Source organism: Typopeltis vanoorti, chromosome 25 (genome assembly GCF_054136105.1).
Source record: "Typopeltis vanoorti isolate ZY-2024b chromosome 25, IOZ_Tvanoo_1.0, whole genome shotgun sequence".
Lineage (NCBI taxonomy): Eukaryota > Metazoa > Arthropoda > Arachnida > Uropygi > Thelyphonidae > Typopeltis > Typopeltis vanoorti.
Window position 1 is genome coordinate 39,888,254 of NC_143573.1, and position 25,985 is coordinate 39,914,238.

General features: G+C 35.8%; 1 protein-coding gene across 1 annotated transcript in view; it reads right to left on the reverse strand.

Moving 5' to 3' along the window:
- The window catches only part of LOC150092678 (uncharacterized), a 387,183-nt gene extending 374,914 nt beyond the window's left edge, over window positions 1-12,269 (reverse strand). Inside the window, exon 1 of the mRNA XM_090414782.1 lies at window positions 11,855-12,269. The gene's annotated coding sequence lies outside the window, so the exon portion shown is untranslated. The remainder of the gene's footprint in view (window positions 1-11,854) is intronic.
- Window positions 12,270-25,985: the final 13,716 nt, after the last annotated feature.

Below are 25,985 nucleotides of genomic sequence, written 5' to 3' on the forward strand. Positions count from 1 at the left end.
TTGATAGCATAGACAGAAAGACTATATGAAAGTTAATGAAGCACTACGGGATTCCCCAGAAAATCATAAATATAACAAAGCAAACTCATGAAAAATACAAAATCCAAATAATAAATAATGGCAAACTATCAGAACCATTTGCAACAAACACAAGAGTAAGACAAGGATGTATACTCTCCCCGACCATCTTTCTGATTGTTATTAATTGGGTGATGAGGAAAACATCTGAAGAAAGAATTGGCATTTAATGGGGATGGTCAAATAAAATCAGTGACCTGGATTTTGCAGATGATATATGCCTTTTGGCACAAAAACATTAACACCTCCAAAAGAAAATAAATAATTTACACCAGGAAGCAAATAAATGTGGATTGAAAATAAATCATAACAAGACTAAAGTAATGAAGACAAACAAAAATTAATCTTTGAAATACTAGGGAAAACACTAGAACAGGTAGATAACTATCTACCTAGGATCAGTGATCAGCACACAAGGAGGAACCAAACAGGACATACAAAATAGAATCCAGAAAGCACAGATTGCATTCGGTATGATGAAAAAAATTTGGGAGTCCAAAGAAATAAAATTAAAAACCAAAATTAGGCTCTTCAACACCAATGTTAAACCAGTTTTACTATACGGAGCTGAGACATGGTCACTAACAAAGGAAAACATAAATAAAATACAGGTCTACATAAACAAATACGTGAAGAAGATACTAAGAATATACTGGCCAAACAAAATAACAAACATAGAACTTTGGGAGAGAACAGGTCAAACCAGCATCACAAATGAAATCGCTAAAAGAAAATGGAATCAGTTATCAGCACACAAGGAGGAACAAAAACAGGACATACAAAATAGGATCCAGAAATATATAGGGAACCCAGATAAAGAAATAGCAAAAATTGCACTAGAATGGAATCCCCAAGGCAAGAGGAAAACAGGTAGACCTAGGATAACATGGAGAAGAGAACTAGAAACAGAGGCAAGATGGCTGGGATGTTCCTGGAAAGAGATCAAAAAAGCATTGAATAGAGTCAGATGGAAGTCAATGGTTGAGGCCCTATGCTCTGCAGGGAGCGAAGATGATAGGTAAGGTAAGGAAATGTGGAGTGCATCCAGGCCATGTGGCCAAATGGCAAACATCATCCACATAGTGTAGCCATACTGTGAGTTTATGTGGAACAGAGTTTAAGGCTTTTTCTTCAAAAGTCTCCATAAAGAACTTGCCAGGGGTGGCAAAAATGGAGTAGTGACTTATGTGATCAGAATTTGCAGTATGTCATATTATAGGATGTAGAATTTTCTTTTAGTAACGGAGTCTTGACAGATAACAGATGTCTTAAATCTGATATCAAAATTGGTGATGTGAATCTTAGCTCTTTACTTTATGCAGATGATGTTATTCTTCTGAATAAATCCAGTACAAGTCTGCAAGATTCCCTGACTAAATTGAATAACTGTTGTAATAAGTTTGATATGAAAATCAGTAATAAAAAGACAAAGATAGTGAAAATAGACAGAAACATTGAAAACGTATCCTGAATGGTGAACCTGTAGAATAAGTAAAACATTTCAGCTATTTAGGCACAAAATTTAGTGAAGATGGTAAATTAAATTTAATGAAGATGGTAAATGGAAATAGACAACAGATTAGTAAAGCTGGTATGGCAAGAAGTCAGCTAAATAAATTTACATGGAATAAGAAAGAAATTAATTAAAACTAAATTAGCTATACACAAGACAGTGTTCAAACCAATTTTAACTTATGAATCTGAGAGCTGGGTTAGCAATAAAACACTTGATCAAAGGCTAGACCTCTAATATAAGGGTTCTGAGAAAGATTAGTGGAGTGAACAGATGGCATCAAAGGCATATCACATCAAAAATGAAGATATTAGGAAAGAACTCGCATTTGTTAGCATTCAGGAATGTATTAGTAGAAAAAGACCCAGAGGGAAACCAAGATGTAGACTGAATGATGCAGTAAAAACTGCCTTAAAAGACAGAAATATAAGATCTAATAACGAAGTCTTGACAGATAACAGATTAATTTAGAAGAAAATTATTGATCAGAAGTTAGTAATTGTGTTTTTTTTTTCTGTATTCTTGGAAATTAAATGTGTGGGTGTGAGATAGTGCATCTCTTATGAATGAATCACATTATGAAGGAAAGTGGTATTAAACTTGATATCAAAATTGGAGATGTACATCTCAGCTCTTTGCTTTATGCAGATATTATACTTCTAAATAAATCCACTACAAGTTTGCAAGATTTAAGCATCCATGAATCCAAAGTACAAAAATATGATTACTAATATTAAATTAAAGATACCAAGAAATTATATTATTGGTTTAATCTTTATCCAAGTGTAAGTAAACATGCTGGTCACTTATTGGTTGGTGGTCCGCGCGGTTAGCCTAGTGGCTATGCGCTTCGCAACCATATGCCTGGGGAAGGAGTGTCCTAGGTTCGATTCCCGTCGGTGACGTGAAGAGCTGAAGGATCTTCCTCAGCCATAGCCAAGTTAGCCAGTCTTGGGCGTGGAGAGCAGGGTTTATTCCTCAGTTTATTCTGGGGTTTTTCATCCTGCAAAGCAGGCAAACTGGCCTTGAGAACTCAACACTACAGGCCATAGGATACACCGGGGCATAAGGCTGACCACCTTATCCTGTAAACGGAGTGAGGTCCGATGATCAATGGACCCTCGACACCGCAAGGTAAGAGGGTATAAGGAAGATGATGATGAGATGATGACTCTAGGTAGTTCAACAGTTGGTTGTTGATGATATTCTCTATAATATTTTAGAGAACTGTTAAACGGTACTTCGATAGTTATCTTATCACCTTTCTTTGGGATGGGCTGGATGTGGACCTGTTTCCATGTTGTCAGGTAGATGCTGGTTGAATAGGATAGATTGAAGAGGTGATACAGAATAGGAGTTGGTTCTGGGGCACAATTTTTAACACAATAGGTAGGATACAATCAGGACCAGATGTCTTGTTTGTGTTCAAGATATTTCTGATTATGATTTTGAATATTTTCACATGCTTTGATACCTGATGCTTTTGATCATGGAATAACAGTACTATCATAATTATCCTGCACAATTCCTGAGTATATATATATATATATATATATATATATATATATATCAAGAATCTGGTGATGATGGGATATGAGAGTGATTAGAAAAATTAGGGGCCTGAACAGATGGCATCAATAGCAGAATCATATTAAAAATGAAGACATTAGGAAAGAAGTTGACACTGTTAGCATTCAAGAATTTGTTACTAGGACTAATCTAAGGTCACTTAAACAGAATTGGAGAAGAGAAGTTGGTAAAATAGGCGTTTGATGCCAAGATGGCACAAAAAAGACTTTGAAGAAGTAGTCTAGGTGGATTGATTCAGTCAGAAGTGCCTTCCATCCATCCATCCATCAGTGGCTCTAACAGGCACTTAAGCACCCATGGCCTTCCAAGTATCCTTGGATTTCTTAACCGCAACATGAGGATAAGGCGGTTACCCCAAGCCTCTAAGTATTCTTGTCTGTAAATTGTATGTGTTCTATTCTACTGGCCGGTTTGACTGTTCTGAGGGATGAAAAATCCGAGTATCCAGAAGAAAAAAACCGTCTGCTTCGTATGAGACCGGCTAACTCACCTTTAGGAGAAAGAGACCACATAAAGGTTCCTCGCATCATGGATGGGAATCGAACCCAGAAGTGCCTTAGCGGAACAAAATGTTAGATACAGAAATATTGGAGTGCTGAATAAACTAATTTGGAGTAAAATTGTTGATAGGAGATTAATAATAATGTACGTCACGTAATGCTGTCATAGTATACTGAATATCCTTCGAGGGTACATATATCAGAAAATTGATGATGAATTTTCTATAGTAAATATCAAAGTATCAAAGATTTGGAAGCGGGGAGGGGGGGGGGGTTGAGCAATGTTTGATTGTATTATTAGACTATAGAGCAGTAAAGGAAACATAACTACTCAAGATAGGCTTTTAAATTCACAGCATGTATAATATATATAAAGATAACAAGCAACTGAGATACAAATGCTTTCTTCTACCCCATCTTTCCCTTTTTCAAAGCAACATCTGACAAAATTAAATAAAATAAAAAAAAAATCTTCAGGCTGTCGAAAAGCTGTGACACGTCATAATCATATGCAGTAAGACTTTGAAATGACTAAATGTAGTGACTGTTTTTTCTTTTGCTGTTTTTGTTGTTTTCAGGATGATGCAATATAAAACATATCTAGAAAATGACATGTGCATCATCAGACAAAGAAACATGGTTTTATGTAATACACAATATTCGGAAAAGTTTTTCTTTTTTCTTTTTTTTCAAATTAAAAATTTCATGAGGAATTGTCACAATTTACAGACAATACATACTACCAGTGGTGACAATGGTGGGCGGTAGATGGCATTGTGTGCTGATGGTAGCAATATCATGTAGATGGAGGATTAAGTAAGGGAGTGAGTTGTAATGTAGTGTGCCCTCCCACAATGAGTTCTTGGAGGTGTCACGTAACAATAATGTAAGATGTATCAATGGAAAAGAAGTCTAACATGGTAGAAGAACTAGAGAAGCACCATGTTCAGATACTTGAGGTTACTGAGACAAAGAAAACAAAAATAGGAGCGATTTGCTAGATAATAAATGAATTTATATTTCTGCAATAATGATCAGGAAAGGACCAAATAGTTATAGCTTTCAACATTAAACATAATGATAAACTTATTAATTGGCAGTTTCAACTAGAGTGATATGGACATATTTCAAAATGGCAAATTACACAACAAAGCTTATTTATGTCTATAATCCCAGAAGGAAAATAAGGAAATTGTAGGGGCATTTTTCTAGTCGTTACAGAAGGTAGCTGGCATAAAGAAAAAGGAAAAGTTGGTCCTTGTTGGAGATCCGAACAAAAGAGTTCAAAATGAATCCAGAAATACAGAAATGCTTTGGGAAAATAAAAAGGGCAAAGTTAATAATAATGATAAGTTCCTGCCATATTTCTATTTGGAACATCGACTAGGTCATCACTAAAACCATGTTCTAACAAAGATGTGCACAAATTCACATGGAGAGAAGATGTAAAAAAAGCCTTATGTAAGTGTTGATTGTTTGTTATCTTCATGTTGGTTCAGGATACAAGAGTATACAGAAGATATGAAACGAAAGCGATCGTCATTTGGTTTTGAGGTGAATAAAAGTAAATATCATATTACATAAATAAAAAAATATTTTTTTAAAAATTTAAGTTTTAAAAAGAATCGAAGTCAAGCAGCTTTCAGAGATGAGCTGCAGAGTCCAATATACAAATATCATTTGGAGAAAGAAAAAACAAAGTTTGAAAACAAAAATCAAATAACAGTGTCAGTGACAAGCTCTGAAGAAAATATTGTTTCAACAAGAAAGTCACGTGATGAGGTTGTATCTGTTTCCAAAACAGAAAATATGAACCTTCATGATGGATGCAAGAAGACACTTTCTTGAAAAAAAAAAAAAAAAGCATATCAAAAGTTCCTATAAAATAAGTTGACAGAAATGCTGAGAGAATTCAGGAAAAATTGTAAGAAAAGCTCTGTGAAAGAGAACCAACACAAAAATCATGGGAAGACTTTGGAAAAAATACAGAAGGTAAATAAGGTGGTGAAATGTTCTAGAGGCTATTGAAAAAGCTTGAAAATGAAGAGAAGGGGGTGCTATAAAAGGCATCAAAGATGGTAAAGGTGGCATAAAAACTAAAGATATTTCAAATGACTGGAATAATAATTTTGGGAGACTGTTCAATGATAAATATTAAATGATACAAAATATTCAAGAGCAATGCAATTTGGAATACACAGTAGTACCTGAGGTAGGAAAAAGCCATTCAAACACCTGTGGAAAGGCAGTTGGAGCAGATTATAGTCAACCAGAAGTTATCAAATATATGCTTATACTTGGGTGTAGGATTAAAACAATTTCTTGACAGGTATAATATACTATATATAGTATATTATACCTGTCAAGAAATTGTTTTAATCCTACACCCAAATATAAGCATGAAATAACTCCACAACTAGTCAACTTGTATACAGAGTCTGTTGACTTTACATCAATTACCTTAATATCCCACTAAGCGATGCTAACTATCAATTGCCCTAGTAAGCAGATACTAACCTAGATAGCATACCATGCACTGTTTGTAGAACATCTGCAGTGATAGAGGAATAAATAGACTGAAAAATGGATAAAGTTATAAAGTTGTTGTTTTAAGCAATTAAACTGTTGTACTCTTTCAAGGTACCCAGTAAATTGTGTATTTTACTATGGTCAGTTTGTCTGTTTTGCAAAATGGTAAAAAAGTTTCTGGAAAGGTCTTTTCAGAGTAAACATACATTTTTTCAAACAAAGAGGATTAGCAATATGGACTGAGCCAGGTACTGACAAATATCAATGAGTGCTCTTTATAATATCTGATCTGATAATTTTAATATCATATGTGTGATACTCACCGCAGGCAAGAAGTTCTTAAGTGATATGTGCTGTAACATAAGTGAACCTCCCACAATGAGTCTGCTGATTCCATTGAGGTTATTGTAATAATAATATCAATTATTATAGTTTGCCCACCGATTAGAGGTCCCTGGACACTTCTGCGCATGTCAGAAAAAGGAGAATCCATTCTGATAATAGGGTAATCAGTCTGTCTTCTGGGATGAGTTTGTTTATTATTACAGGTCGAAAAATTTAGCTTTTCTTTTACGAACATTGCTGTTTTTAAAGTGTAACTATTTTGCTTGTATAACAGTTGGAAAAATGTACGTAGTGTAAACAAAATTAAAAAAGTATAGCATAAAACAAAAATGTAACCAAGTTTATTTTTAAGAAAGTTTTCTATAAAATAAAAATAATTATACAGAAAAACAGAAATTTTTTCAAATGAACTTAGATATTCTAAACTTGCAGTTGAGAGAACTGAGACACTTTAATGTCCTAAACTGATTAATTATTTATGACTTGTTGTGACTCTTTTAACAAACCCATGCAAAAAAAATGTTGGAAAAAATACCATTGTCAAATTCTTTTAATCTTCAGAGTCATCTGAATCGGTGTCCGAATCGCCATCACTTTCACTTAAACTGATCACCAAAGGTTCGCAAAATTCTTCGATAATTCCGTCTCTGTCCCAATATATATTTTCCGATGAGGTGACATGAGAGCAATATTTTCCCCAGTTTTGAACTGTAATACTTTCAATCGCCTGTTCTGAAAGCTTAAAAAGTTTCGACATGTCAATATCCCCCAGTTACGTTGCAAAGGCGAATGAAACTTTTCACTTCTGCCCAAACATACTCAATAGCATTAATATCACAATGATATGGTGGTAGCCTCAAAGCTAGAAATCCACACTCTTTGAGCATCGTGTCGAATTTAAATAGTTTAGCTGTGGGCGAGTTTCTTTTGACCAAATTAAGCAATTCAATTTTTCGCATATCTGGGGAATGAGAAATGTTATTTGCAGAAAGCCAATCCATAAGAACTTGCTTCTTATTAGGCCAATTTGGAACTTTGTTTAATCGAATAGAGTGATATGAAGCGTTATCAATTATAACAACAGCATTTTTAGGAAGGTTTGGAATCATTTTTTCTTCTGCCCACTTTTCGAAGATCGTAGAATTCATTTACTTATGGTAATTGACTTTATATAGTAAGTTTGAATTCGGTAAAATAAAAAAACCATATCTCCACCCGCACACAAAATTATTATGCGGCGCGAGGCATTTCCGGTTTGTAGCACTCCACATTCTTCTTTAGACTGCCAACATTTTCCATAAGTTAAATTACTATCAATCCAAGTTTCATCTAGATACACAATCAGTCTTTTCTCCTCCCTGAAACGTCTTATTGCTCTCAAATACTGCGTTCTAGATAAAACAATGTCACTTCGCTCCATGATAAGTTTCCTTTTATTCTGGGACTTTTTAAAACAAAGTCCGATTTCATGAAGTATTTTCCTTAAAGTTTCTTTCCAAAGAAAATTAATTTTTTCTTTAAGCACAGAAATCAATTTCAGAACAGTTGGCACTCTTTTCTCAACCACGTAAAATTCTTCTTCTTATAACATCTGCATCAAAATCATTCAAAGCTACGGTTTCGATGGTTTTCTTTCTCTGGCGTTTTTTTTTTAGGAGATTTAAATTTTGGCTTACCTTCACCTTTTGATTCCCTACGAATCCTTTTAACAGCTAACCCCGATATGCCCGCAATTGCACTTGCACGTTTTATGACTTGAGAAAGAGGAACAAGAAGGCGGCCTTCTGACGATTCTTTTTTGCAGAATGTCAGCACATTATTCAATATTCTTTTGCAAGCGCTACTGAAACGTTTAACAACAGAACTTGTTGACTGTACTGGATCCATCATACAAATTAATAACAAAAAAAAAATGCAAAAAAGCGACAACAAAAATCAAGCTAGTACTAGTACAGCGACAGACAAGAAAGCACGTGATTTCGCATGTTGGCGACCAATTCATACATCCTTCATTTCTTTCTCCTCTTCAGCATGAATCGACTATTCTTGGCAAAATGCCAAGGAGGGATCTACAAATGGTGGGCGAACTACACAAAATGTAATTTATGTTATTAGTCAAGTTTTATGTAAATATGCTAAGATCAATGCTGCAGCTTATCAATCCATAGCTTTCTAGGGAAGGATACAAATTACTTTTCCAGACTCATCTTTTAACTACATTCTGAATTTCAAAACATCACTTGAAGTGCTTCTGTAATGCAGATCACAATGACGAGGTATGACTGATATGATTAGCACAACTCAAATAAGACATAAGTATGATTAGGAATTGTTCACAATTACCCATTAGTATGTAGGAGCTGCAGCAATTACAGAAAGCATAAATAATGTGTGTGTGTGTGTGTGTGTTCTCTTGTTCAGTTTCTTTTTCTTGGGTAATCCAGCACCAGAGAAATTCTAGTTATTTATGCTCTTTTGATTTAGTTCTATTTCAGATTGCCAGCATCAGAATGAAAACATTTCATAAAAATAACGGAATGTAATTCGCAGGTTTTTTTTTTTCATTCTTTTGGGGGAAGGTTGTAAAAATATATTTTGGGATAAAGACCATCTCTACTGATTAGTCTTCAGCAAACAACATACATCATTCTTTTCTTTCTTTTTTTTTTTTTAATGAAAGCCTCATACCAATGTTTTTATCCTTTGGATCTTTTTAAAGAATCATTTCTCAGATTCTGGCAAATGATTTCATGTGCTTCATATTATTCTCCTTATATCCACATTGACATGATCAGCCAAGCATATAGCGCAATTCTCAAACCAACAAACGAGTTCAAATCCCACTTGGCATTTGAACTGGGTCTGTGAATGTCTTAAAGCATATGAGCTTCATTTGGTGTGAGACCTCAGCCCTGCTTATTGCAGATCCGAAGTGGCTTGAAAAATTCCATGTTTGATCTCAGGAACAGCACTGCCAGACTATCTAACCTTCAACCCATCTGCAGGTATACTAATATACGCATAATATTCTACAACTTTCATGGGTGTGTGTGGGGGGGAGAGATTCTCACACACGTATAGAAATAAATGGGAATGTCAATGCAACAATAATGTTCGGGATTTATTGAGTGTACAGCACTGGGAAAGGGCTGAAACACTATTTTCATTCTTCCAATATTTCATCAGTCACTGAGACACCTTCAGGAAGTACAAACCAACACTTGTAATATTCACACAAAGGCAATACAATACTAAATGAAACAAGTGGATATAATGCTAGAGTCCCATCTGAGCATGGAGGCATAAGTTGTAAATTGAGTTCTCCGAGAATTAATGTTTCCCAAATTTTGGGAAGTTGCTTGCATCGTTATTTATCTATATTCAGTTCATTTCTGAGGTCAGCTGCAAATTCGAAAAAGTCTTCTTTTCTAAATTTACTGTGAAGGAGCATAGTGGTTTTTTTTTTTTTCCACATGATCCCATGAGTCATGATTGCTTGGAGATTTATTCTTTGTATTCATTTATGCAGATAGTGGCTGATCTACCTGTCTGTACAAAGTATATCAACTTGGGAACAAAGATTATATACTCCAAGAACTGAGATAAGAGAGATCTGATGTTTAGTGAAATGGATTAGTTTTTTATTCACATTTCATTTAGTATTGTGTAGCCTGTGTATGTGTGTGTTCCTAGTGTTTGTACTCCCCAAAGATGTCTCAGTAACCAAGATAAAATACTGGAAGGATTAAAATAGTCTTTTAATCAATTTGATCAATTTTTTAACTACTTTTCAATTTGTTCATTAACGATATAGGAAAAGATCCGAGAGGAAGTGTTCACTTGTTTGCTGATGATGCAAAGTTGGGTAGAGTAATTGTGAGTGCACAGGATGTCAAAATTTTGCAGGATAATTTGGATAGTTTGAAGGACTGGGATAGGGAAAATGGATGTCAATTTAATGCGGCTAAGTGTAAAGTTATGCATTTTGGAGTGAAAAGATTAGCAACAGTATATCACATTGGTGGAACCCTACTCCAGGAGATTGATGAGGCCAGGGTTTTGTTGGTGGATAGAGAATTGAAGTTTAGGAGGCACATTGCAAAAGTGGCCAAAACAGCTCATCAAATCACTTAGTTGCTGAAAAATACTTTAACATGCAGACACAAACAAGTTACTGTTCCTCTATATCAAGCCTTGATAAGATCCCATCTAGACTACTGTGCCCAGATATGGGTGCCAGGGTTTCTTCTTGATGGGGAGGAGGTGGAGAGGATCTAGAGACGAGTGACCAAGATGATAACAGGTCTGTGGAATGAAACTTATGAGAACAGGATGAAGATTTGTGGGTTGCAAAAATTGGTCGCAAAAATTGAGACGGAAAAGGGGTGATATGATTGAGACATTCAAATTACTGAAGGGTTTCTATAGGATTAATCCAGAAGATATTTTTGTTGAATAGGATTGGTGGTGGGAGGACTAGGGGCCATACATGGAAGCTGGGCAAGAGTGTGGTTAGCAGGAGTGTTAGAACTAGGTTTTTTTACTTGGAGAGTGGTGAATGAGTGGAATAAGCTGCCAGAGTCTGTTGTGGGTGCTATGACCGTGAATGAGTTCAAGGCGAGGTATGATAGATACTGTGTGAATGTCGAATAGTTGCTCTTGACATGATGTTAGGGCCTCCCTCGATGAGTCTGTGGACTCCTTAGGGTTGCCCGAGATAATAATAATAATCCTTTCCAGTGCTGTACATACTCCATTAAACCTCAAACATGATGTCCTCCCAGCACTTAACACATGAAAGTAGCAATATCAAGAACAATATTAGGATATGATGATAAATAAATAGGTTTTCTTGGTTTAGGATCTGATAATAAATAGGTTTTTTTGGTTTGTTTCAAACCGTGTCTGTTACTTTTGCAGTATACAAATGAATTTTTCCTATTTTTGGATTTCACTTCTAGTGTTCCCTTTAGTGGCATGTGATATGTTGAAGGCCAATCTCTGCAATTACTGCTTTATTCCAATTAAAAAAAAAAAAAAATGCACACAGTATCTTCAAAATAATATAGTATTCGAATACGAGCAAGGCAAAAAAATAAATAAATAAATAAAAAAGTTAACATTCATAACTAATACCTAATAATAATAATAACAAACATTTTTCTCAATTGCTAATAAATGATCTGTAGTTCTTTCTACAACATTATATATATACATACAAGTATCACTAAATTAACAGATTATGCCTAAATTGCCAAAGAGTACACAAAACGCAACAAAGCAATGCTTACGCCATTACCTTGGTCTTGCTTTCGGTCGGATGTCTGATGGCTGCGTCATTCCGAGAAAAAGAACGGGCACGACTACTTGTTTAAGAGTTACAACTGGTACATAGGAAAAAAAAAAAAAACACTATTACTCTGCGCGGTTTCGAAAAATAACACTACACAATACAGCTTTCACGAAGCAAAACATTGTTTTGCAATGTACCATACGTTTACACCAATCCTCAAACACATTTCCAACTACCACAAAACTTTTAAAACAATGTCACTGGTGCATTTTAAAAGTAACTACACGTTTTTTAATTTGCAAACAATAATCGCTACCTTAACACAGTGGAAGAATAAAGCGAAGACATTTCTACTTCCATTCTCTGTTGATTTAATGCAATTCAAAACAACAACACGCAAGCAAACTCAGTGTTCGCAACATGTCGCCCGCACACCCTTAGTCACTTCTGTGAATCACAAGTAACGTAAGCCAAGAAACACCAGAGCCGAAAGTGAGTTCTAAGAAAAGTAATCAAACCACCTCCGAAACAATAAGAATTTCATGATTACACAAAATAAAATAAATTCTAAATAATATGTGTATGCTCATATTATGCGATTTAACACATTATAACGGATATCTGTATAATTTATTTAGCAAAATGGTTTTAAATAAAACAATATATTGGTTTATTACTAATTGATATTTTTAATTTTTAAAAAATCCACTAAATCCTTTTTTAATTTACAAAAGGGAGTAGCTGCTGAGGGCTAAATGCGAACTTCTTTAATCATAACATTTTGATGATAAATAGGCAACCACCCTACATCCTTCAAGCTGTCACAGATAGACAGCTCAGGCTATTAGTCAACCAAGGCAATTCAGGCGAAAGGGAGAGTATGGAAGAAACTGCTACTCTCTTGCGATTCTTAATCGTGATATTTTCATTTGTTTCTGTAAAAGTGCGAGTTCTATAGTCGATTTCTTTTTTTTTTTTACATGGAGTTAAAAATCGAGATTCCAGGAGGGGGAAAAAAACTTTATTTCCCTGTCCTAGAGATAAAATCACTCAAGGACCACCGGAAGAAAAGCCCAAAAAGAGATTCTCTAGGCGACTAAATCAAACTAATAAAGGTCTTTCTTCATTTCTAGCCCTATGGAAGAAAAAACAATGTCCATCAGCCACCACATGAAAATTTAATATAAAGTAAATTAATTAATATTAATATTAATATAAAAATTAATACATCTTTAAATGGAACTACATCTATTCCAATTCATTTAATAAACCATCCAGATTCAAACGACCAGCTTCGAGATACTTCATAATAAAAGTTGAACACTGATCTCACTGAAATTCTCAAATGGGATAAAGCCAACCTCAATACTAATGTGATTTTACTATAACCATCAATCCAAAAACAAACTTTGGTCTTTCTCTTTACTAGCATAAATGATATCATTTCACTTCCATTGTCTTTGATATATTTATATATACAGTATATGCTCAATAAGGAACAGCACAAGAGTACAGAATATGGATTAAAAAGGTATGGCAAGGAAAAAATTCGTTCATGTGCCTTTTCCCTAGATGAAGGTTGTAGTCTTAAGATGAGACAGAGTGATATGTTTAGATATGAATAGTCAATGGATGCAGACAGCAGCAGCTCTTGTGATTTTACTATAAACATCAATCCAAAAACAAATTTTGGTCTTTCTCTTTACTAGCATAAATGATATTGTTTCATCTTCCATTGTCTTTGATATATATATATATATATCGTTCATGTACTTTTTCCCTGGTTGAAGGTCCTAGACTTTAGAAGAGACAGAGTGATATGATTAGAGGTGGATAGTCAATGGATGCAGACAGCAGCTGCTCTTGTTTTTACAGTTTTCCAAGAAAAAGGAGTAATGATAATGGCGAATTCGCCAGATCATTAACTAGAAGTGCTTGTAAAAGAGTCATAAGAGAGAAACTGTACGTCTATGACACAGAGACTGTGCTATTTTTCTGATGTATGGGGCATCAGACCTGACTGCCATATTGTAAGAACCATTTAATGTTAGTGTTGCATTTGGTGCATCAACCGCAACCTCCTAGAGGTGTTCCATGATGAGAAGATACCTTGTTTATAAAATGCCAGTAGTTATACAGGAGAAAAGTTGTGCCTAATGCTGAAAAAAAAAATAATTTTTGGAAGTGGTGAATGAATGAAATAAGCGCTGCCAGAGTTTGTTGTGGGTGTCATGACCTTAAATGAGTTCAAAGCAAAGCATGAAAGCCTCCCTCGATGAGACTAAGGACTCCTTGTAGTTGCCCGTAATAATAATAATAATAATAATAATAATAATAATAATAATAATAATAATAATAATAACTGCCCCGCCTACTCCCTATACGGGAACAACATAGGCGTTAGCTGATTTTTTTTTTTTGATTTGATAATAATAATGCCAGGAAATGCAGGAATTGTGCCAGTGCGAAAAGAGTAATCGAATCATGAATTGATATCTGAGTGTATTCGAAATTCATGGGATATAAGATAAGATAATTCTTGTAGAAATTGTAAAAAATGTAGCAAATTGTCCTCATCCACCGATTAATAGAGATGAGATAAGAAAGTAAGCCATCAGTTATAGCAGATCTAGATGCTTCTAATGAGTGGGCACAAAACGGTTATTAAATAAAAAAGAGTGAATGGAGTCTCTTATGAATGCTGTGACATTGAGGCAGTTGCCATGGGACCTTGTGTCATAGGAACGTATAGGGTAATAGGATATTTTACTAATTAGAAAAATTGGAACACTAAAAAAAAGGGGACTGCCTGGATAAATATTTGCCAAGGATCCCGAAACCTAGCTATGCTATCGGTGAGTGTATTGTACTGTCACCAGTATAGCTATGTATAGAATTTGAATTCAGTTAGAACATATCATTTAAGTACAAGAGGAAGAGAATACATAAAAGTACATAGCCCTCAGCTCAGGTAAACCTGCATCGGTCAGGAAAATTAAAGAGAAGAAACGATGTCATGGCGGTTTGGTGACTACACATCTCTATACTAGAGCATATCAAACATGTCGAAAAGACCAAATCAATTTCTCATAATCTTTCCATATCGTTAGTCCAGAGATAAATTCTGAACATTACAAGATCAGCACTGAATGGTGGAAACCGTATTGCTAGTTAATACTTAGCTAACGGATCTCCTTGTGGTAAAGCATGTCAGAGAGGAGGGGAAATACGAAAGGGGTTGTTTATTTAGAGGGTATCATAGGCTTGATTTCTACCAATCGAATAGGAAACACTGAAGAATTGATAGAGGAGGATTGCTAATTCCGCTGCCAAGTTTTAGGGCTGCAGGCAGCAGACCATCAGAACCAGTAAAAAGATCAAAGAAAGAATATAAGCATGCAAAGAAGATAAACTACTCGCAGATATACCAATTCCTCATACACAACCGAGTATACTCTCAACCTGTAGCTCCAGACAATTCACACTACAACACGTCATGATTGTATTTATTCCCAAACTGCACTGGAAGAAAGAGTAGCATCAATAGCTAATCGGAAATTTTCTGATTAGCTATTTCACTGATTCCATAATATCTTGGCTCATAATAGTACACTATCTAGTGGAAAAAGTGTGCAAAGATATTATTTATGAGCACAGCGATTTGAGAGTATTGGATCCATACAATGTGTTTTTCATATCCTTGAAGTATGCCATCGACCATGCATCTAGTAAAAGAGGTGGCCAGAAAACAAATCGCTAGTTCTGAACATTAATAATCGTAGTTCAGGTGTGCGAGTTGAAGCCTCCAAAAAGAAGAAGGTGGAGTTCCTACAGATGAAGGCAATCTACAAACAAGAGGTTTAATACGCAGTTTCTCATACCGGGAAGATACGACTTTTCAGTTGGAAATTTTGCCAAATACAACAGTGTATCTTTTGAGGGGAACAACTACTCTTTGGGATGGAGTGAGTAAACAAGAATATTAAAGGCTATATGCTGCATATATCAGCAGCTAGTCATTTGTTCATATCCTCAGAACTCTACACAAAATAATTTTTCTCTTTATAAATACTTCGCTTCATTTGGCAAATACACATCATAATCGTAATATTCCAATTCTTTAGAACACTTGGTGTCGTTATCCATTTAACATTTCTGAGATGCGCGTGTGTGTGTGTGTGTGCGCGAGAGAGCGTGCATTGCATGGAAAGAAGTCAAAGGATATCTTCATGAGCAAGACGCATCGTGCTACGTAACTAGTAACGAGTTTTATCAGTTAGTAACGGGTTTTTATCACTGATTAATGGATTGTTGACCTGGGATGGACAGTTTGTCAGCAATTTGAGGTATTAATTCGAGGACTATGTTGAACCCAAGTCAGTACAACTGTGTCCAGGTGAAATGCTATGAGAAGAGAACTGAGTTTGAGAGAGGCGTTGTTATAGGATGACATGTTGCATGCCCATCTGTTCGGCAAATTGCTTACAAACTCTCCTTCCCAGGTAAATTATTAATCAATTCATTAATCAGTGATACCATACTGAAACGAAAGAACAGGGTGTCTATGCAAGTGCCCGTGGAGAATTAAATGTAGGCGTAGATTACTACGATGATAATATGTAAAAACGCCATTAGTTGGCCCAATCATTGAACTGGAGTTCCCTGAATCGAATGGAAAAAGCTGCAACAACAACAACAACAACAACAAAAATTCAGATCTTAGTCTCACAACATGTGTTTCCACGGTGGATTGCAATTTGCAACCACCACATTACCCGAACCAAAATATACCATCGTCTTCAGTGTTCAAAGATCTCGTACTCAAGGATTTGGAAGCTGTGTTACAGGACGGAGAATCACGCTACGCCTTCTAGCGAGCAGATCTACTGGTGCGAGTGGGGTAGATGGCTATTGAACGTCTCTTACAGAGTGCGTAAACTTAACTATGAAACTCGGATATGGCAGTGTAATTGTATGGTCCTGTTTTCTTGGTTAACCCTCCGACCTCTGTGGTGCAACGAACATTGAACTCTGAGCGGTATCTGAACATTCTGTATAATTCAATGTTTTCTTCTGTGGTGGTTTTTACGAAAATGACCATTGTGTCTTCCAACAAGACAATTCATAGTGCCGTAAGGCTGCTGCTGCTGTGTCTGCTTAGTTTTTAAACATGAACATGATCACATTTTACTAGCCTCCACAAAACACTGATCTCTACCTTACTGAACTTCTATGGGATGAATTGGAGTGTCTGGGGAATTCAAGGGACGTACGCCCCACAACAATCCAGGACCTCACTAAATGCATACAGGAAGAATTGTCCAAATACCCATTGATTGCTATCGTACTCGAATGTATGCCCCGTATGATTGTTGCATTCATAGCAACGAAAGGAGATTATGATAATTTATTAATGTGGGCGGCATGGCCGTGTGTTTCTCACATTGTGGTGTCCGTTAACTTCATTCCAAGTAGAGTATATCCCTTCTGAAATTTATTCACTGTCAGGGCGTCACAACTACTACCGCCAACCCATTCCATTCATTCACCATTTTCCAATCAAGAAATGTATTCTTCACATCCTTATTCACCACAGTTTTACACAATTTCCAGAGAGACTTCCGGGTTTTTTTTTCTCTCTCTCTCTTCATCATTTATTCAAGAATTACTTTTATGTCAATCTTTTAACAGACTTTAGTAAATTTTTGTTTCCATCATGTACTGTTTTCTTCTTCTAATCAACTAAACTTTGCACAAAACTCCACTTCAATCCATATTCACACAAAGCACTTCATCGACTTCTCACTATATATTGTTCACCAGCTCCTGATGACAAATGAATCTTGGTGAGTAAATCTGGATACAGTAACCAATTTGAAGCTTCATCCCATCATTACAAAGAATTATAATCGCCTTCTTATTGTTACTTGTTAGAGTGTTTTTGAATATTCAACTAATATGTTTGGTATTTTGTGAAGTTTTACATTATACCCTCTGAAAATCAACTGTCTGCACACCAATACTTCTAAATCCATGGCACTATTATTTTCCTGTTAAGTATCAAATCGACCATAGTACACACACTATTTCAAACAATAACCTATCCTATTAAGGTAAGGTTTGGCAGCACTTATTTACTAATCTCTTCATCAGTGAAGTATTTAATTAAGGTTACGTGCATAATCTAACATTTCACAATCTTAAATTGATAATCATTATCACTCCCCCACAATAAGAATTTATTCAAATCATCCTACAGAAGATCTTATCGCATTCATCGTTTATTGTCCTCCACAGTTTTACAGAAAATTAAATAACCCTCTAATTAAATAATTCCCTGTGTCATTAATTGATAGCCTGTGTAGCTGATGGAAGTGACTCTTGCATCCTGTGCGCTAGACTGCCGTCTGGAGGAAAATTTTCTATGCCTTTATTCGAACTGATCCCGAGTTAGTCGAACTCTTGTAGGGAAAGTCAATGTTTTCCCCTGCATATCCCCGGTTTTTTGTCACGTAAACTCAAGAATATCGACCATAGTACACACACTATTTCAAAGAAGAACCTATCCTATTAAAGTTAGGTACCAAGAGATAGCACTCTTTGTTTACCAATCTCTTCATCGGTTTTCGCTTACAATTGCTCATCGTCATGGGCCAGTTATGTCTGATTAGCTATTGGTGGGGACTGAACTGCCCACTCAGTCTCCAAAAGCAGGATATAGTTTTAAAAAAAGGCGTCGACTGCTCCCAAAAAGTGAATATAAAGTGTTAGCTCATTTATTATTTATTTTTAGTATATTAGTGGGATTATGTTACAAAAAATGGATCAGGCTCAGGATCTTGGAGGTTCAGCAGATAGAAAATTGAATTTCGAGGACCATATACCAAATATTGCAAATACAAGGCAGGTTATACTTACAGTGCTGAAACTAACCTTAATACATAACGATAAGAAAGACATTTCCTTCTTTACAAGCACATGATAAGACCTCGCTATGACTATTATGCTCTGGTCTGGTATCTTGTTTTCATGGTGATACTGGTACAGGTCAGAGGTTGTAAAATGATCAGGAATGGTTAAATATGGATAATGAAAACAGACTAAAATTTTGAGAACCTGTCTAGTTTAGTAGAAGTGGCTTTTGCACTCCGCTTGACGCCATGATGACAAATTTTGGTTCGAATCAAGCCCCTGACTAGAGAATCATTTTCTAAGTCTTTTCTAGCCCTGTTCCTGAGATATTCGATCTCTGGCACGGGAAAGGGGGCATTTTCTCCAGGAAACTCGAGTTTTTCGTTATATAAACTCAATAAAATAGGTCGTCGATCCTACACTATTTTCAGACATTAAAATATTTTGTTAGGGTCAGGTACCACGAGATGGCGGCACTTATTAGCTGTCTTCTTCACTCGTACAGATTAATTAGTGATAGGCTTGGGTCGGCTATCTCTGATTGGCTACAAGTGGAGATTGAATTGCACACTTAGTCTCCAAAAGTTAGACAGGCTTAAAACATTATTGCCTAGTCCCTATTGGGAACAAAAAAAAAAAAAAAAAAAAAAAAAGTGATACCAAGATTTTATAGACGACTGGCACTAGAAAAGAGGAGAAAGAACAGTGATTTGAATGAGAGTTGTAACCTTCTGAAGGCTCATAGAGGATATTAATAGATGGAAATGTTGATTTTATGGATGGTGGAGAATGACCGAGGCAACATCTTTGGGACTTGAGAATGAATACCATGAACAAATGGCTGAAAGTTAAATGGTTGTCTGATAGAGTTGTGCATTTAGAGTTCTGCATGTGTAAGTAGCGTGAATCAATTCAGAATCAATCATGCATAACAGTTTGGTAGGGTACCGTGTGAATTCCCTCGGGTTACTAGAGGTCTCTCCTAATTATAATAAAAATCAGATGTAGAAGAAGAAAGTCTCAATAACGAATAGACGTGAAGATATCAAAAACCCGAAGCCTCACGCAACTAATATCATTAGAGTTGTGTGTTCAATTTAATGGTTGCTCTTTTACCTATAAGCTTCGTTTTTGAAGCTTGCTTGGCCGCTAGGAGATCAGTAGGTTTCGGAGATGATCTTTGTTTGGAAAGAATTCGGGGTACGACTAAAAGAACCTTAATCAGGGTTTTTCATCTAAAAGTAAGTTCTCTAGAAGGATTTTTATTCTGGTAATCTCCACAGGAAAAAACTTGCAAAACGCAGACTTGCCAGAAAAACACTGCTTGGAAAGAAATGAATGTGCGCCCCCATGGGCAAGGGGCATAATGCCAGGTAACGGCTGAAGTGTTTGCTGTTGGGATAAATTGGAAGAATATTATGTTCCCAATTCATTACAATGGTGTCCGGATGTGAAGCCTTTTTCAAAGTATCTGATGGAGTTTGAAAGAGGAGTTGTAAAATGAAGCTATGTGGCATATCTATCTGCTTAGAAAATTATTGTAAAATGTAAAATGTAAAAAACTTTATTTGTCCACTGAAAGCTTAATACATAATTCTAGTTATCGAGTAGAACAAGAATCTTCCCAAATAGCCTTCAGATCTGTGGCTGTCAACATCGTTTTATATTGTATCACTGCATTATGCAAGCCCCACATTTCCCGAAACATCGTGCATCATCGTCATCACTTGTGCAAATAGTATGTGCAATGCAACTTAAGTGTTGTAGATGCCAGGTGAATGCATCTTGCTAGAGTACATAAACCCAATTATTAAATTCGGAGGTGTATTGGTTTTTTCCTGTTTATCCTGTTTAAATAACCATTAAACTCAGAGGAATCTGAACATTCTGGAAAATGGAATGGTTCCTAATTTGTGGCGTGTCTAAGAAACTGACCATTGCTCTTTCAGAAAACAATGCAGCATATAAAGCTGCTGAAACTGCCTGATTGGTGGACATATTCTTGTCACCCTTGACTGACCTCCACAGAACCCCTGATCTTAATCCTATTGAACGTCTTTAGTATGAACTGGAACATTGGATCATATCAAGGGACGTCTTGCCCACAAAATGACAGGACCTTCCTATATGTCTACATGAAGAATGGTGCTAAATACCAATTAATCTCTATCGTGCGATTGTCGAAAGTATGCAGAAACCCCGTAGGATTTCTGCAATCAAAGCGAAAGAAGGTCATAGACCTTCTTTCGCTTTGATCGCAGAAAATGAGGAACAAAGAGACATGGATTCCAATTATCATTGGAATCCATGTCTCTTTGTTACTCACACTCTGGTGTCCTTTGATTTCTTTCCAAGCATTCTAGATATGCATTATACCGATATAGAACGCTATGGGAATGAAAATTACCTAACCATTCATTTAGGCTAGATTTCGAATACCTGCATAGCAAAATGTGGGACTAAGCAAACAGCATAACACAAGAATGGAGGTTTAATTATTTTTTGGGACATTCAAAATCTCTTAAATATCAGGCTGCTATGTGACATTGAGAGCTTTGCGCGCCAAGGGAAATCAAGAAAGTTCATATAACCGAAGACTGCCATATGTGAAATTTTAAGTTCCACATTAGCGATTTTGCTTCATCGAGATTTATATGCATTTTGTAGGGAACTTTATGGATAATTTGAATAGATTCAGGGCATCAGTTTTCTGCCATTAGAATTTATTCAACTGCGAAACTGATTAACCTTTATCACTTAATCTCGTTCATGTCTTTTTTTCCAGATTTTACTATCTTTGTAATTGTTACCCATTTCGATGTTGAAGGTAATCGTTCCTTCCTGTTCTTTTGATAAAAAAAAAAAAAAAAAAAAAAAATCAGCTAACGCCTTTTTATTCCCGTATATACGGGAGTAGGCGAGGCCATTTAGCCCTATCTAACTTTTGGAGACTGAGTGGGCAGTTCAATCTCCACTGGTACCCAATCAGAGACAGATGGCCCAAGGCTATCACTAATTAAGCGGTACGCAGTGAAGAGAGACGGCTCAAATGTGCCGCCATCTTGTGGTCTCTAACCCTAACACAATATATTTTAATGTCTGAAATAATGTGGGTTCTACGGTCGATTTTCTTGAGTTTACAGGACGAAAAACCCGAGTTTCCGGGAGGAAAAACCTGCTTGCCCGTGCCAGAGATCGACTAACTCGGGAACCGGTCGAAAAAAGGCTTAGAAAAATTTCCTCTAGTCGCCGACTAGACTCGAAACCAAGACTTCCTTCGTGCGGCCTAGCGCGATGGTGTGCAAACGCCACATCCACTGAGCTACACAGGCTCTTTTGATATTGAATGTAAATTGTGCTTTTTTGATCCTTTCGTATTATCGAAATTCTATTAATTAAAATATTTATGGGGTTCATTCATAAAGTAAAAATGTAAGGAATAAAGCCTCAAATTTAATTTCTAGTTAACTTTGACTCAATTAAGGAGGTTTTTTTATACATTGATGATAATATTAATTTCTTAATCGTTTGGAATATCCAAGTCTACTTGTTTTGCGATTTTCTTCAATCTCGTCATTCCTTGTAATCACGTGTGAACGTCTTTATTATAATAACTGCAATTTTGCTATTTCTTGAAGTTGGTCGAGGACAATTTCATTTCTAACCATAGCAGATTATGTTGTTATGGTGATTACACTGGCTGCTAAATTTTTTTAACAGATTTTGATTTTAAATTTTTTTTTCGTGCTGCTAACTAATATATATGTACACACCTGAGTAGTATATACAGCACTTTGAACCAGATCAAGAACAAGATAACATAAGGAATCGGGACGTCATGGTTTGATAAGATGATTGACGTCATTGCGTGTGATGCTGTCCGTCACGTCATGCGATTGAAATGTTTGGAATTTTTCTGGGGAACAAGTGTGTGTGTGACATCACGTCATGTTTTTTGGTTCGCATATGGGATTGTGAGTGATGGTTAGAGATAAGGTCTTGTGACGTGATTGGTGGTGCTGTTTAAACCAAATAGGGGTAGGGGTAGGGTCAATGGGGAAGCGATGTCACTGTTCTGGATTTATGTTGTTATCAGATGTAGAAAAGTGACATAATTTGATAATTGTAAATAAGTGACGTTATTGATTTGAATGGAAAAGGAAGATATATTAGTGGATAAGGATTCGTGGTGTGATTGGTGCGACACTTTAAACCAAACCAGGGTAGGGTGAATGGGGGAAGCGACATCAGCGTCATGAACGTGTGTTGTTATGAGATGTAGTAAGTAAATGGTTTGCTTATGGAATAAGCAAATATTGGAATGATTGGAATTTCGCTAGGGGCTCCCATCTGTCAGGGACATTCTGTTGTGTGTTTGGTTCGCGTATCATGGGTGATGGTTAGAGATAAGTATTCGTGACGTTATGAAATTGGAAATTTCTGGGTAAAATATGTCTCAGTGACATCACGTCAGGCCCGGACGGTGGCGTTTGTGAAGTGTGCAATATACACAGGCACCACAAAAGAAAAGGCGCCCAGAAAATGTCAAAAATATGAGATAAGAGTTTAAACTAACAACGAATGGTACATATAATTATAAATATACGTTGTCTTCTGTTCGGACCCCTTCAGCTCTTTCCAGAAACGAACAAATAAATTCTGAAATTTCATTCCAGACCTGATTATATTACTGTAATTTTTGATTCAATTTTACGAAAATACACCTAAAATAGTTTTTTATTTTTTGATGTATCATAAATCAACTTATGATTAATTGTTGAGTTCCGTGTAAAAAAAAATTGTATAAGCAGGACTAATCCGTGGGTAACATTATAGTCTGAAGCGGTTTTCATTTGTTTTTAATTTCCTGTCCATTTTATTCGCACTTTATTAAAAAAAATTTTTTCTTGGAAAGGCGCAGAACATTAATCGCACACACAAGAAAAATACTAGGCGCTGGTTCGGTATCACGTAGGGTGTTTTTGTTCGTATATGGGATTATGGGTGATGGTTAGTGATAACATTGAGTACAGGGTGTTTGGAATTTCGCTGGGTACCCTATCTGTCATTGACGTCACGTTTTGGCTTTGATTGTCTATAGGTGGCAGTACGAATTTTCCAATATAGATTTGTGGTATTTCATTCTTGTTATTGGATATGGGAATTTTTAGTTTACGCTCAAGAACTGCGGCAGCATTTAGACATTTTTGGAATAATTAATTCTAGGCTATCACTGTTCTCCCCCCCCCACATCCCACACACACATGCACACACGCGTTTTTCTTGTCAATAGATGGGTATGGGAATTCTTACTTTAGAGTTGATATTTTTGAGCATTTTTAAAATATAAATAAATAAACGGCGATTTTAGTGGATTACAAGATCTTTGTATGTAGTCTAGAAAAATTCTAATGATAATTTAGATATTAACTTACATTCTCTCCAGAATGGCTTTTTGCCAATAGATATTCTAAAATAGTTGAATTATAAGCATATATCCACAGCACAACTCACACAAAAATGCATCGGTTGAAAGAAAGAAATTTCTGTAAATAACCTGAAAATCTAGTTGACTACTTCTTCCTTTAGATTTCTGTCCGTACTCGCTATTAATTTCATTCGCACTATCGCTCTCGCTACGTATTTTTCCCACAGTGATGAGCGCAAACTCAAATTGTCTTTTCATAATTTATATCCTTCACCAACCCGAAAATTTATATGTCTCTCTCTCTCTCTCTCTCTGTGTATATATATATGTATGTATATATATATATATATATATATATATATATATATATATATATTGGGATAACCAAGCAATTTTATATGCTTGGTTATTTTAGCTCCTAATCGCAAGTATGCAAACAATTAAGTTTGCGCCTGAAACAAAGTTCAAGTCTAAAGATGGTACAACACCTGTGCAACTCATTGTAAAGGTGGGTAAAGCTCTGATCACTATTCTTAGTATTTTCCCATAATGTAAAGCACATCTCACTAGAAGATGTATACTGCAATGCATTATGGGTGGGGTCACTACCCAGACCGGTTTCAACCTTTTTTGAGGTCTCCTCAGTGAGTAGCTAGACCCTAAATACCAAGGTTTTAGTAATACAGAGCGTTATCAACTTTACCTATATAAGTTGCAATAAGGTGTATTAAGCTTTAATAAAAATCTCTGGAGGAGATATTGATGGGAATAAATTTTTAACTTGGGTATATTGTATATTAGGATTTTACAATTTATTCCCATCAATATCTCCTCCAGAGATTTTTATTAAAGCTTAATACACCTTATTGCAACTTATATAGGTAAAGTCGATAACGCTCTGTATTACTAAAACCTTGGTATTTAGGGTCTAGCTACTCACTGAGGAGACCTCAAAAAAGGTTGAAACCGGTCTGGGTAGTGACCCCACCCATAATGCATTGCAGTATACATCTTCTAGTGAGCTGTGCTTTACATTATGGGAAAATACTAAGAATAGTGATCAGAGCTTTACCCACCTTTACAATGAGTTGCACAGGTGTTGTACCATCTTTAGACTTGAACTTTGTTTCAGGCGCAAATTAATTGTTTGCATACTTGGGATTAGGAGCTAAAATAACCAAGCATATAAAATTGCTTGGTTATCCTAATATACAATATACCCAAGTTAAAAATTTATTCCCATATATATATATATATATATATTTTTTTTTTTTTTTTTTCAAATTGATTTGTTGTTTTTCTTTGTTTTATGGTTTAATAGCATGAGACAAAACTAGGATGGAAACAGATTATTATTTTAGAAGACTCATACATTGTGATGTGATGTATCCAGGACCACCTGGGAAACGTTTCACAGGAAGTGGTCTGATATCCTTGGCTACTTGTAAAGAAGAGATGACTACGAAATGACTACGGAACTAATGCTCGATGATACAGGAGCTGGTGGAAGTAACATTTTCTCTATTAGTTGTGAAGAAGCTGTGAGATTTTCATCAAACATGTACAACATTGATAATCATTTACTATTTTCGGTAACTGAATTACCAGCAATTTGTATAATGGGGAAAATGATCGCTAATCATCTAAATTCTGCATCAATGGTAAAATTAGACTTTCACGATTTCATTCAATTCGATAAAGATTCTTTATTTTCGGATATTTAAGCATTATACGAAAACTTGTGTTCATATGGCGACAAAAAAATACACGGAAAGTTTAGCTAGGCATGGGATCATT